We start from the raw sequence: 15878 nt of genomic DNA, 5'->3' as shown, positions 1-15878 counted from the left end.
CAGGTCCCAGTGGGGGGTTCCCCGGCTTTACAGGCTTCCCCCAACCCCCAGCCAGCTGGCCGGCAGGGGGAAGCCCTACCCCCCACAGCCACCATGTACCTCTAGAGCTCCGACAGATTTAGAAACCTGCAAACAGGTCCCATTTTAAAATGTGTGTGTCTTTCTGTTGTTTGTGTGCCTTTAAAGCTGAGCAGGAAGCAGGATGGGGAAGGGTCAGCAGCAACTTCAGTTTGTTTTGCTTTCATTTTCAGAACAAGTAACTAGACCCAGTAAGTGTGTTTGTGTGTGAGAGAGAGAGAGCAGGAGGGAGGGTTGCCAATCCCTAGGTGGGGCAGGGGATTCCCCAGTTTGAAGGCCCTTCCCCCACTTTAGAAAGCGGGGGGGGGGGAGAGGAGGGAAATGTCTACCGGGCACTCTATTATTCCCTATGGAGAACGATTCCCATAGGGAATAATGGGAAATTGATCCACGGGTGTCTGGGGCTCTGAGGGCGCTGTTCTTTGAGGTAGATGCACCAAATTTGCAGCATAGCATCTGATGTCTTTCCTCAAAACACCCTCCAAGTTTCAAAAGGATTGGACCAGGGGGGCCAATTCTATGAGCCCCCAAAGAAGGTGCCCCTATTATTTCTAATGGAGGGAAGGCATTGAAAAGGTGTGCAGTCCCTTTCAATGTGATGGCCAGAACTCCCTTTGGAGTTCAATTGTATTTGTTCCAACCTTGCTCCTGGCTCCACTCCCAATGTCTCCTGGCTCCACCCCCAAAGTCCCCAGATATTTCTTGAATTGAACATGGCAACCCCAGTGGGAACTGAGTTCTGAACAGAAGCCTCAGAGTGTGCATAGTCACACAAGGGACATAAAGATGTTGTAACATGTTCTTATGTTAGTGCACAAGTGTATCAACTGCCCAGGCTATGAGGACCTGGAATGTTAACAATACATGTACTGCATCTCAGGACTCAGTTCAAATGAGGTAGCAGTTACAAGTAGTGACATGCCACACATTCTTTTCCCTCACGGCATTTAAATCAAGACTAAGGGGTTAAAAATTCCTGGCGCGCAAGTACTACTAGCCCCTATATAACTGATTACAGAGACTGATGGCCAGGTTGCTGAAGCTATCCAGGAATTAAGCTGGGATTTTTTTTACCACCATTACCATCCCACCTATGTACACACTCCCATTCTTAGGTATAGGTCAATTTCAACCTTCTTTGTCCTCAAGAACTGGAGAATCTCCCATTGTCATCTCTACTATGAACCTAGATATGAGATATAAAATTGTGCCTGACCTGGTAGTATGGTAGTAAATTGCTCAAACTCATTGTAGTTTAATTTGTCCTATAGGGAGACTTCCGGTGTAATGGCGTGGTGTCGCTAAGCATTTTCCCGAGCTCCGGGAGAAGCTTGGATTTGCTGGGCATTTGGGGGGGCTTTCGGCCTGAAAGTACCCCCTAAAGAAGCGTCGGAAGACGCGTCGCAGTTTGGGGCGCTACTTGGAGACTGGATGGGTAGCGGAGGCTCCCTATTCAGATCCAATGAGCCCCTGAAGCCGATGCCCAGCAACACTCTGGTGCTTAACCGGGCCACCGGACAAGGGAGCAGACGGAGATAACATGCATATCCATCGCACGAAACAACAAGAAGAAACATAACTGTACCTTCCAAGAGGATTCATCGAAGTTTGAAACTTGTGCATGTGGGTCGCGGAGGGAGCGCTCTGTCGGAGAGACGCAGAACGGAGGAAAAGAAGGTGAAGAACATGGAGGGAAGGAGAAGCGGAGAGAAGTGGAGAGAAGCGGGATGGAAAGGCAACTGAGACTGATTGATGGCGAGAACTATAGTACAAGGATAGGAGAAGAAGACTGAAAACTAAAGCCAAGACTAAGGTGGGAGAATTGAGACCGAGCCGGCCGGGCAGAGAAACGGACGACAGACGGCGGACAGCAGCGGTGGCGGCGGCGGAGGTCGTATTCGGGAAAGAAGAGATGGATTTGATGGACTGAGTAAGTAGATTGATGGACTGAGCAAGTAGACTGATGGACGGAGTAAGTAGTTGAGTCGAGAAGGTGGTTTGAAGTGTTTAAGGGAAAGATACTGAAGGTGGAAGGAGGGAGAAACAGGAAAAGATAGAAGCGAAAGAGGGGAGCTATGAAAGACGCGGTGTGGATTACAGTGTGATGGCGGCTCTGCTGTAGTCGAAAGTGAAACCACGAGGCGGGGAGAGAATGGCGTCCTCTACTAAAAATAATAATATACAAGGCTGGTGAGCTTTTTTACTGGATAGAGGATAAACTGAGGCCAAGAAATAGAAATTGAAAAATCACATATCGGATAAAGAGTGGAGAGACGGTTTTTAGCAACGCTTTGTTGCGGCTGTCTCCCCACTGAAGATGGGCTTTTAGGCGCTTCTGGAGCTGATTGGGATACTGCAAGAAACGGCGCGGACATAGACAGTGAACACATAGAGTAATATAGACAGTATTATAGACAAGAAGAAGAACAGAAGAACAGAAGAATAGAAGAAAAATAAAGGGACTATACGGAACAAATAGAAATAATTGGAAAAGGGGAACAGAACAGGAGATAAATTACAGAAGAGACAATTATTTAGACTGTAGAGAACTGGACTGCAGAGAGCTGGAAGACAGAAAACTGAATTGAATTCTACTAGAGGGTAAAGAATTGAACTGAACACTTTTGTTAATAGTATAGTGACTAACTGGTAAGAAAACTATTTTGCAGTAGTTGGAATAGAAATAGAAATTAACTGTTTAAAGGTGAATTTGCTATTAGGATTCAAGGTAATTATATATTAGAAAGAAATAGAATTTAAATTAAGGTATTGAATGAGTAGTAATGAAAATAATTTGATTTAATAATTAGCAATGAAGGTTATTTGATTTCTGTATGGAATGAATTGAATTGATTTTAAGTATTGGATGAACTGAAGTGAACTATATCTGATTGCTGAAGGAATTGAATTGTTGCTGATTATAGAGGGCTAAAAATAAGTAATTATACTAAATTATTTAATAGAAGGAACCTCCTGGATAAGGGGATTGAGAATCGTAAACGGAAGAAGCTTCTAAAAATAACACTAACTATTTAATTTAGAATCAAACAAAGATCTTAGGGGGCAGATATGGGCCCAAAAAAACTTGGACAAGCGACCCCCCCACCCACGCCTGGGGGAGGGGGGAAATCAGGGGCAGAGGGAACAAATCAAGATGCCATTGAAAAGTTACAACATATGGTGATGGAGGGCTTCAAACAAAATCAAGAAGCGCTAGAGACGATGAAAGCTGATCTATTGGGGCAGATAATAAAAACTAACAAACAGGTTGAAGAATTTCAGAAACAATTATTGGGGAACACTCAACAGATCCATAGATTGACCGCCAAAGTGGACAGGATAGAGGAAAAAGAAAAAGAGATGTCCAACAGAACTCGGGACAATGCAGCAAGCTTGGCCCAATTAGAAGAAAGAGTAATAAGGCTAGAAATGGAGAAAGCAGCTTATATATTACGCTTTCAAAATATACCAGAAGAAAAGAATGAAAACATAATGGAGAAAGTAATAGAAATGCTGTCTTCTGAGGATGTAGAATGTTTGGAGGAAGGAAGTAGAGAAATTGAATGGGTTAAGAGGGTCTCATCAAATTACACACGACAGCATAATTTGGCAAGAGAAGTTCAAGTCAAATTTGTTCATCTCACAACATGCGAGAAAATTCAAAGGAAAGCTAAAGAACGAGAATTGAAATGGAAAGATGCTAAAATTAAGGTTTTGAGAGAAGTGCCCTGGGAAGTTCGACAACGAAGAGTGAAATATCGGAAATTGTCATCATGGTTGATTAGTCACTCGATACAATTCAGATGGTTGGTTCCAGAAGGATTACTTTTTACGTATCAATCTAGAAGACATAATATAAACTCGATTGAGAAAGCAGAAGAATTCTGGGAACAACATATTGAGAAAAGCAGTCGAGAGTCGGAAACGGAGGATGAACAAGAAGAAGAAGACGGTCAAAGTAATTCAGAAGAAAGAGCTCCGCAGAGGTCGCAAAGAGAAAGAATCAAGACGAAGACTAAAACTAAAAAACCCCAGAAATTAATACCGGATAGTATAGATCAGACAAAATGAGTGTTAAGCCTGGGCTGCAAATAATATCGGTTAACGTTAATGGTTTAAATGACCCAGGAAAAAGGAGAAGAACTTTTCAGCAGCTGAGAAAGTCTTCCTCATCAATAATTTGTTTACAGGAGACACATATTCAAGAAAAAGACATAAAATATCTGAAAAATGAAAAACTAGGGGTTCTTTACCATTCATCTGATCCAAAGAAGAAAAAGAGAGGGGTAGCCATTTATGTATCCAAATCCATTTACTCAAATTGCCTTTATACGGATAAAAAAGGAAGAGTGGTGATAATAGAGATAGAACTTAATGGCAACAAAGTGACATTAGCCAATATCTATGCCCCTAATGAGAATTTGGAAAAATTCTACCAGGCTTTACACAGAAAACTGACAGAACTTAACCCAAAGAATTGCTGCATTATAGGCGATTATAATGCGGTTTTTGATACAGAAAAGGATAAAAAATTTGAGGAACAGAAGAAAAGAAAGCTGCGAAATACCTTGCCTAGAGCTTTTTTAAAATTAGCGGATGAATTAAACCTAATAGACGCGTGGAGAACTAAGAATCCAACAACCAATGATTATACGTTTTACTCATCCGTGCATAAGTCCTGGTCGAGGATAGATATGTGTTGGTTGTCGGCGGATTTAGTGTTACGTCTTCATCAGGCAGAAATTTTACCCAGAACCTATGCTGATCACAACCCGATACAGGTCAAACTATTAGAAACAGCAAAAAGCTTTCGTTGGACCCTCAATTTACAGATTTTGAAAGAGAACAAATTTTTGGAAATAGCCAAGAAAGAAACTAAAGAATTTTTTCAAAATAATGTAATCAAAGACACTAGCATGGACATTATTTGGGACGCTTTCAAAGCCTTTTTTCGGGGTATCGCAATAAGATATACTGCGGAAAGAAAAAAGGAGCGACTGAAATCGTATAAAGAACTGACCCTCAAATTAGGAAATCAAGAAAAACAGCAAAAGGAAAGAAACACAGAAGAGATAAGATTAAAGATTGCCGCTATTCAACATCAGATTAATTTACTATTAATGGAAGAAGTGGAAAAACAGTTGAAATGGATGAAACAAACCCATTTTGAAAATGCAAATAAAACTAGTAGATGGCTGGCATATAAATTAAAGAAGGAAAGAAATAAGAGAATCATAAAGCTACTTAGAGATGAAGAAGGAAAGGAGATAACGCAAATCGACGAGATGAAAACAATAATTCAAAATTTTTATCAAAAATTATATAAAGGTCAAAATATAGATAAACAGTGGCAAGATGATTATTTAATCAAGACTAAGATGAGAAAGCTATCCAAAGAACAAAAAGAAAAATTAGAAAAACCAATTACTATGCATGAGATAGTGGAGGCGATAAACCAGCAGAAACCAAATAAAGCACCAGGCCCAGATGGACTACCAAGTGAATTTTACAAAACCTGTGGAGAAGAGCTCCTCATTCCGTACAAAAATGTAATTGAGGATATTCAAAAAAATCACAGAATACCAGCATCCTGGAAGGAGGCGTTGATCTCATTGATACACAAAGAAGACACAGATCCAGCAGAAGTGAGAAATTACAGACCTATCTCCTTATTGAATGTCGATTACAAGATTTTTGCCAGTGTCCTGGCTAATAGACTTAAGAAGGTTATAGGAACTATTGTCCATGAAGACCAAACAGGTTTTATACCAGGTAGACAAATGAGGCAAAACTTAAGATTTTTACTAAACGCTATCGAATTCTACAAAGAACATCCAGAGAAACAGGTAGCGTTTATCTTTGTCGATGCAGAGAAAGCCTTCGATAATGTGAACTGGGAATTTATCATAAAATCATTAAAGGCAGTGGGCTGCGGAGGAAACTTTTGTGATTTAGTGGAAACCATCTATACTAAACAAAAGGCAAGAATCAATTTTAACAACATTAAGTCGGACATGATTGAAATGGCACAAGGAACAAGACAAGGATGCCCGTTGTCACCTCTTTTGTTTGCCTTAACTTTAGAGCCATTATTGCAAAGAATAAGAGACGAAAACAGAATAAGAGGAATAAAAATTAAGGGAGAGGAGTTGAAGATTCAAGCATTCGCAGATGATATGTTATGTGTGCTGGAAGATCCCAATATATCTATTGCTTATTTGAAAGAAACGTTTAAACAATATGGGCAAGTAGCGGGACTTAAGATTAATGCTCAGAAGACAAAATTTCTTACTAAAAATATGAATAATGAGCAAATTAGCCAATTTGAAATAAAGTCGGAATTTCTACAGGGGAAAAAAGTAAGATATTTAGGAATTCAAATGACCAAAGATTTAAAAGATTTATACAGAAACAATTATGAGAAATTAGTGAAAGAGATACAACAAGATTTATCCAGATGGAAAGACTTACAAATCTCACTCTTGGGCAGGATAGCCACTATCAAAATGAATGTGCTGCCAAGAATATTATTCCTCTTTCAAATGATTCCTATTTCGCTCCCAAAGTCATTTTTTCAACGGGTCAACAAAATAATCTTACAGTTTATCTGGCAGAATAAAAAACCTAGAATTAGACTTAAGGTACTTCAGGACAGCAAACTTAGAGGTGGATTTACTTTGCCAGAATGGAACCTCTATCATATGGCTAGTCGAATAGTCTGGTTAGTGGATTGGATCACTTTGAAAAATAAAAGAATACTAGTATTAGAAGGGGCAGGCCTGGAGAAAGGATGGCACGGATACCTTTGGTACCATAGTCCCCCGCAAAACAGTTCCTTCTGGAGACATGAGATCAGAAGATCCCTTTATAGAGCCTGGTTAGAAATTAGAAAGTTTTATTCTTATACCCCATCATGGTTATCACCGGTAGAGGCATCTACCCACCCGAATCTCTACACTTGGAACAATATATGCTACCAAAATCTATTAGATGGACAAAACAACCTCCGAGCAGAAGAAATGGACCATCTGGATTGGTGGTTGAAGTGCCAAATAAAATCAAGATATCAGAAAGATAAAGAAATAGGCTTTTCCAGAAAATTAAATGACCTTGACCAAATTATTCAAATGGATCAGAAGTTAATCTCTAAAACTTATGAGTGGCTACTCAGGGAAAAAATGCAGGGAGAGGTGGTGAAAGAATCTTGGGTTAAATGGTTGAGAGATTTCGGTTACAGCATACCAATAGATGACTGGGAAAAAATATGGAGACGGAATATAAAATTGATCAAACCAGCTTTGTATAAAGAGAATCTGTATAAAATGATTTATCGCTGGTATTTGACGCCGGAACGATTAGCTAAAGCCTACCCCAGTTACTCAGACAAGTGTTGGAAATGCAGAAAGGTTAAGGGGTCAATTTTCCACATATGGTGGAAATGTGAACATGCCAAAAAGTATTGGTCCTTAATTAGTATTTGGACCCAGAAGATTTTGAAAATTAAACTTAGACACTCACCGGAGCTCTATCTTTTAAATGTTTGCAGGGAAAATCTTCCACCTGAAACAACTAAGGTGCTAATGTATATTGTAACTATTGCAAGAATATTATATGCAAAATACTGGAAGCTACCAAAAATACCTTCCAGGGAAGAGTTTATTGTTCAGCTTACAGAAGCTGCGGAACTTGATTTAATGACCACAAGGTTATGTGATGGAAACACGCAAAAATGTAAAGAGAGTTGGGAACCGATATATAGTTGGGTAAAAAGTAAAGGTATGTTGTTGGAATAAGAGGAAAGTAAAACATTATTCTCTGGTCACTCCCGGTGTGTTTGGGAGGATGTCTGGGAGGTGGAGGGGGATTGAAAGCGTTGAGATGATTGTGAGTTATATGTATCTGTACAGAAATATGTTTTGTATGTTTTGTATGTTTATATGCTTTTGTCCTTATAAGGTGGAATAATTCAATAAAAAACTGTTTAGTATTAAATAATTTGTCCTATAGGAAGGAAATACAAACTTTCCCTTTCTTTTACTATATATATTTTATATTTTGGGGTTGGCTTGGTTCCTGTGGTTTGTTGTTTTTTTTTTAATTCCTTTAATTTTTCTTATTCCTAATGGTAAGATTGCAATAGCCTTTGGCTGTCAGCAATAAATACACCTACATTATACCCTTCTTTGCCATCCAGTCTCCATAGATGCAGGCCAACTGGGAAACAGGAGGAAAAGGAATATTTCTCCTTCTGCTCAGTCTCCATTTGTTTTTTCCTCTCTACAGGCAACCTATACAGACAGGAAAAGCCTACTGCTGGTAGTTCCTCCCTTTGTCCACGCAACCAGGTCTTTCCCTTGCTTCCTTTGGCATTCTGGAGTTATATATTGCAGAACGCCATTGCAGAATGCCAAGTATACATAACTGAGCTGTGAGTATTTCAGACACATAATGCAAAGCTATCTGTGTGACAAAAGTTTGCTTACTGATAACATTGTGTTTTTCCCCCTGGCTGGCAGCCATGAAATTATGAAAAAGGAACCGCAAAGACTGTGATCTCTTAAGCAAATAATAAGCACCGCACAGAACCTAATTTTAAATAGCTTGAACCTTGGATGGAGGAATATGAGACACATATAGATGAGTGACAAAAGAAAGAACATGCATGGGATTCAAATACAATAGTGGGAAGTTTTTAAAGTAGATACTAGAGTATACTGACAGACCAATAATCCATTGTGACAGCCCACAGGCTACATGCATCAAAACCAAGTATCTCTTTTAAAAAAGAAAGTTTCCAGTCCTACCCATAATTGTAGAAAAGCCAAAGAGAGCAGAGAGGAAGACATGAGAATCAATGGGAAGGATTTGAAAGGATGGAGGGCAGTGGAACAGAATAAGGGAGTGAAAACCTGCCTCTGCTTCATGGTGGTGGAGAGTGCTGGGGATGGAGACAAGGATCCTATACAAGGACTGGATCTGGCCACCTGGGAAGCCACCCTAGTGCAGGAACAGAACCAAGGGCTCCAGTGCAGTAACTCATGTCTGAGACATTGCGATAACAAGGGGGTTCCAACCAATGCTTCCTCTGTATTTTGCAATAGTACTTCCAGCCAGGAAGGGATACAAAGAACATTTGTTCATTCTCAAGGCCAGCTCCATAAATAGGCAGAACCCTGCCCTATCAGCAACTGCCAGATTCACAACAGAAAGATTCTTTCCTATGGAAGTGGACCATGAAGACTGGGGACAGGTGTGCAGCCCATAATATTCAAAACAGTAAAAATGTTTCAGATGTGAATATGCAGGATCAAATAGACTAGGTTGGTTTCCCATAGAAATCTGTTGATAGATGAACTTCCTCACTCTTTGAGATGGAGAGACAAGCTTCCAGTTCAACTACTGCTCAGGACCCTATCACGATCAACAAGATGAGGGACAATCTCAGTGGCTGGACCTCTGACTAATGTTTGCTCACCTCCATCCAATTTAGTGCAACATCATTCCACATCTTGTATTCTAAAAAACACATCACCTGATGCCCTTCAGCTGTCAGGCTTTCTGTGTGACTCTCCAAAGCTCCCTCTGTTCCTCTTCCTGCATGCTATGACTTATCCTCAAATACACCAAACAACTCCCTCCCATCCTGTCAACTTGAATATCTTTATCACTGAAATGTTCTCCCTTAGTTACCTTCATGCATCCCATGCCTGTCTCCATTTGTCATAAGCCCTGACCTGGATAGCCCAGGCTAGCCTGATCTCGTCAGTTCTCTGCAACTAAGCAGGGTTGGCATTTGCTAGTGTTTAGAAGGACAACTTCCAAGGAATACCAGGGTTGTGATGCAGAGGCAGGCAATGACAAGCCACCTCTGAAACATCTCTTGCCTTAAAAATACCGTAAGTCTAGCTTGCCACCTAGTGATGCATAATGGCAAAAGAGCTAGAACTTCTGGCTGTCAAACAATCTTAGGATCTCCTGGCTATACTACACACACTGCCATGTAATAATAATAATTAGTATTTGTCACATATATGAGAAAACTGCAAATTCCACATTTGCCCTGGGTGCACAAAATTCCAAATTCTGCTTCATGCTACTTAAAAAAAATCAAACAGTTTATTAGTAAGGAAGTTAAGATACAACCAAAATCACGATGTAGTCAAGGTCAGTAAATCAATGGACAATGGAAAGAAATGGCACAAATACAGATACAAATGCTAGCCAAAGCATCAAAAATAATGATATACCAGATGAATTCAAGCATGCCTAATAAACATAATGTAAGTAGTTATTTGTTTAAATAGTTAATTATTCATCCAGAAGAGGGGAACCATCGTATCTAATAGGGTGGGTGGTCCTAATAATCTGAAGAGAATGAAGGGAGAGACAAGTGTTAAATGGGCAGTAGCAGTCATAGATGAGCCCTAGGAAGGGCTCACCAATTCCATAGCCCTGAAAATGGTTCAATAACTTGTGTGAAGTGCAATAACACTGCTGCAGGAGATTTCAGAGAAACTGATAATACCTTCTGGTCTTTACAGCTGAAAGTCCTTGTCTATAGTATTTCACAAATATGGTTTTCTTGGCCCAAATTAAATCCTCACTGGGAGGACTTGGAGCCAGACCACATTAAGGCATTCCCAAGGTTGTGTGTATTCAATGAAAACTTAACTCCACAGCGAGGCAAACAGGCCCCTCCAGGCCATTTTAGCTTGAGAAAACAGCATGAGGAACACTAAAGTCCCACCTCTCCCATGTCATGTTCCCAGTTCCAGATGTGCTTGGGAACTTTGGTTCCCTAACATATCATTTGATTACATGAACATCAGTCAGGCCCAATCTGAATTGTGCCAGACATAACATCTAGTTTTGACCTCACCTTCATTCCTTCCTCAGGTTAGTTCTTGATTATTACATGGCACTTTAAGGAGGAAGAGTAGGCAGGCTATGCAAATTTGTTCCCCTTCAGTCCAGACATGATTTGCTGTCTGCCAGACTGTCTCCCCACCTTCCAGGCCAATGCAGCTGGTTTCAAAGCTGCTGACTAGGAGTCGCAGGGGGATGATGTTGTCACTCATTTCTCTGCCACCGCACAGTAGTCATCATGTCCCAATGACTACTTATTCCCCTTCTTGGCTCTTTACTTGATAATTTTACCACACCTTTACTAATAATCTTTCTTAATCAATTTGCTTCACCGTACTGTGCTAGAGTGTGACCTAGATGGGTAGCCTTCAGGGCTGCCGTAAGTCAGCTGTGTTTCTGGAGCTCAAAGGAAAAAGTCTGCCTTTGTGCTCCCTCTGAAACTCTGCTCAATTGCCCAATGCAAGCTGCTGCCCACTGTGCAACCCTGCCTGGACATTTCCCTCTGCTGTTGCATAAGTTTTAGAGAGCAGTCACAAACAGGTCTATTCAGATGTGTCCCGTTTTATTCACTGCAGTGTATTTTCAGGTATGCGGTCCTGAGACTACTGCAGCCTCATTTAGCAATCTGCTCTCTTAGAGGGCTTTCTCATTTTAAAAAAAAAATCAGAAGAGGGTGGGTGTTCAGAGAGGTTTGATAGTAGGGCTGTTAGAATACAAACCTCTATGCCAGCTCTGTTGCTGGTCTTTCTCTGGGTCCCTAGCACCTCCTTCTGCATATATCTTTGAGGTTTTAAATGCAAGCTTCTGCACCCATTATATACCTTTGTTTGCTTCTTTAAGTAGTCATGTACAAGTCTTGTTGCTCATTGCGTAACTCTGCCTGACAAATGCCTCCTGGTGCCCACCGCTGGACTGTCTAGCCTGCTCAAGGTGACAGTGGCTCTCCAAAGTCTCAGTCAGAACTCTTTCTTGATCCAGTTACCTGAAACCTTCAGAAAGACAGGCACAGGGCAGATAAAGACTGTTGACACTTGCAGAAGGCAGACAACATTACAGAGCTAGGTGTGCCACTGTGCCAGGAGTAGGTCAGATTTAGTCTGTCACTACTTCACCTGAATGTTTTCCCTTGCTTCTGCAGAGTGCCAAGAAGCCTGCTTCCTCACATATATGCCTTCTTCTTCTGGGCCGGCAGGCCGTCACTATTGCCTTTGTAATAGGCCCAACTAATCAGCTATTGCTCATCATTCAGTCCTTGGCACAAAACAGAAGTGGACTAATAGTGTTTACAGGAGTCTCACAAATCAGTTAAACAGCAACACTTTATTTTATGTGTAAGGTACTGTCAAGTCACAGCTGACTTGTGGCAATCCTCAAGGCAAGAGCTGACAGAAATGGTTTGCCATTGTCTGGCTCTGCATAGTGACCCTGGAATTCCTTGGTGGTCTTCCATACCAAGTACTAGCCAGGGCTAATCCAGTTTAGCTTCTGAGATCTGATGAGATCAGGCTATGCTGGGCCAACCAGGACAGGGAAACATTTTCTTACACCCTAGTAAATCAGTCTTACTCTGTCAAGAAGTAGTACAGTACTAGCTATTCAATTTTTAAGACATAAACATGAATCTAAAAAGTCAAAAAGAATTGAATCAGCTCAAGCAAGGAAATGCTAGCTGGGGAGGATGCTGCTTCTAAAGAACAAAGAAAGTTCTTCTCAAGCCTTGCATGATTAATTCTGGCAATTTTTGCAACAGTAGAAAAACTGAAAGGAAAACTGCTTAACGGGGAGGACAATTGGAAAGGTTCTTTGTCAGTTTCATTATACCCTGACTTTTCTCCTCTTCCTCTGTGTCTGAACGCTGCTTAAGATCTCTGAACCAGTCAAGTGCCACAATAGCAATGCTAACAGATGCAATTAGTTTCCTTTTCCTTTTCATTGTAACTATGACAATTGGGACATTTAGGGGTGATTACAGACCAGCACTTTGGGGTGACTCAGAGACAGCTCTGAAATCGACCCCAAAAATTTCCCCACACACAAACATCTGCCGCCTGCCCTCGTCCTGTACTCACTCCATCCTCCATCCTCTGCAGTGGGACTCAAAAACCTACCACTTCTGAAGTGGTAGCAAATATCTGAGCTGTATGCCAATCGCCTCCTTGGCGTCTGGAGGCAGAAGGGCACAAGCGAGGTGCCTTGGCAGTGTGGGACTGTTGAGCCGCGCCAACTCTCATCCAGCTTTTTAAAAACAAAACTGTTTTAACTGTGCATAACTACTGAAAATGTATGGGGGGGGAAAACCAAGCTGAGTGACAGGAATGGTGCGCAACAGCTGTCTGAACACACCCATGTTGCCCCATGGACAGGATGGGGATGGCTTACAGGGGAGTGTGTGGAAGCCTGATTTGGGACGCTTCCCGTCTGCCCCAAAATACCTGTCTGTTGTCACCCTTATATTTCTTTTCTCATTAGCTGACAATTATATATCCCTATTACATACTTGTTCTATACTAACTTTGCAGGCATTAGCTTTGCCTTACCATATTTAGAAAAAATAGTTCTCATGCCAAAGTATAGCTGCAATGGTACTGAACTATAGTACTGAACTGAGCTGTTTTCTGACTACTTCATCACATTCCCTGATCGTCAGTTAAACCACTTTAAGATATGTACTTCTAGAGCTCCTGGTTTTTTTTTTTTTTTTTTAAACTTATTTTAAACTTATCTTGATCAATTTCCTTAGTCACATGAGGTGAGTTCCTAACTGGATTTCTTTTTTAATTTTATTTTTGGAATTTATCTCAAACACCATGCAGCTTTGCACCTGTGCTGTAGTTGCTTGTGCTCAGGGCCAGGACGCCAGGAGGGTGGGGACACCAAATTGGGCTCTCCCCCTCCCGGTGCCCCAGGCAAGCGCCTAGTTTGCCTGCCTCCTCTGCCCACCACCCACCCCTCCTTTGCCTTCCTGTCCCTTTGCCTCCCCCCGCCCCCGGCGCGATCACAGTGCGCCACGCTTGGTCCCTGCCAACTTCCAAAGGACGTGCTCGCGAAGGCTTGGCTCCCCCTCCCTTCTGAAGGGACCTTCTCCAGCACATCCTTTGGAAGCACACGCATTGTGACCAGCAGGGACCAGGTACAGCGCACTGTGCTTGCACTGGGGGTTCGGCGACAGGAAGGGGGGGCGGGCGGCAGCAGTGAGGGGTTGCAATGGCTGGGGGGGGGGGGTTCGGCGGAGTGCAGCACTGCATTCCAGCGCTGCTGGGGAGGCAGTGGGGGGGTGGCGGGGGGTACCTGCCTGGGGTGCCACGCGCCCTTGGGCTGGCGCTGCTTGTGCTACAAGGCTAGACTGTACCTTGGTGTTAAGTTGCAAAACCTAACACATGAAACCATTACGTGTATGGAATGTCAGCATTGTCACTAGAAATACTAGAGGTTTCTATTGCCTGGGATTTGCTTGGGAAAATCTTTATAGAAAATAAATGGGTGCTGGGAGGAGATTTTCTTTAAAAAGAAGAAGAAGAAGAAGAAGAAGAAGAAGATATTGGATTTATATCCCGCCCTCCACTCCAAAGAGTCTCAGAGCGGCTCACAATCTCCTTTACCTTCCTCCCCCACAACAGACACCCTGTGAGGTGGGTGGGGCTGGAGAGGGCTCTCACAGCAGCTGCCCTTTCAAGGACAACCTCTGCCAGAGCTATGGCTGACCCAAGGCCATGCTAGCAGGTGCAAGTGGAGGAGTGGGGAATCAAACCCGGTTCTCCCAGATAAGAGTCCGCATACTTAACCACTACACCAAACAGAGTGGGCGGCAGAATTCATTCATTTATTCAAGGCCGCTAGTTACATAAACAATTAGCCACACATAAAACTAAACAGTGCATCTGATGACACACAAACAGACCTCCTTGTTCTCACAAAGGAGAAAATCCTTAGTTCAAGAAAATGGCTTTACCCTGCACTTTTGCCAGGTGGTACCTCAGATCCACTCCATGTCCACGTTTCAAAGAGAAATAAGACAAAAGAACACAGAGCCTTTCTGTTCCTTCTGGTCTAGCTTGCCCTATTCCTCTTGCAGAAGCAGACACCTCCTCCCTTCTCTCAGTGCCCCAGGATGAAGGTTTGCCTTCCTCCCACTCCTGGTTCCCTTGAACTTCTTGCCAAATGTGGCAATCTGATCCAACCCAGAAAGCATCTGCATGACATCAATAATCTTTGGCAGGTATTGCAGCTTGCTTCCTATGCACTGAATGTCTTCCAGGTTTTTATCTATTTATGGTTAGTTAGCCAATTAGTTGGATTACTTCAATCCTGCCTTTCAATGTCAATTCATCTTTGGCAGCTAACAACTGTAAAACACCTGTGTGGGGCTGTTACTTTCTCAAAGCTGCTTCAGCCAACATGCTTGGGTTTGTCTCCTCCCTCCCTTTGTGATGAAAAGCAGGAAAGGGCTTTTTGTGACCTTGTACTCTCTCCCTGCACAGTGATACACCATTGCTACAAACTGTCCCTATTCAATTCAATCAGGAGGACCTCTTCAGTTTCAGTCAGGTATTGCTACTTTTGCCCTGACCTGGTTAGTCTAGGCCAACCCAATCTTGCCAGATCTTGGAAGTTATACAGGGTTGGCCTGTTTAATATTTGGATGGGAGACCACCTGGACTACCAGGGTCATCACACAGAGGCAGGCAATGGCAAACCACCTCTGAATGTCTCTTGCCTTGAAAATCTTATGAAGTTGCCATAGTCAGTTGTGACTTTACAGCAAAAGGAAAAACAAAAACAAAACAAAATTGCCATTGTGTACTCAGACTCGCCCTTCTTGACTTTGCCAAAAAGAGACCGCTCTGGTGATATATTTACTGATTCATGGGTCTGAAATTTCATCTAGAGATAATATTCTGCTGCACAGAGACATGCTCCTTTTGCCATCGTTCTCT

Source organism: Heteronotia binoei, chromosome 5 (assembly GCF_032191835.1).
Source record: "Heteronotia binoei isolate CCM8104 ecotype False Entrance Well chromosome 5, APGP_CSIRO_Hbin_v1, whole genome shotgun sequence".
Classification (NCBI taxonomy): Eukaryota; Metazoa; Chordata; class Lepidosauria; order Squamata; family Gekkonidae; genus Heteronotia; species Heteronotia binoei.
This window is presented reverse-complemented; position numbering follows the sequence as displayed.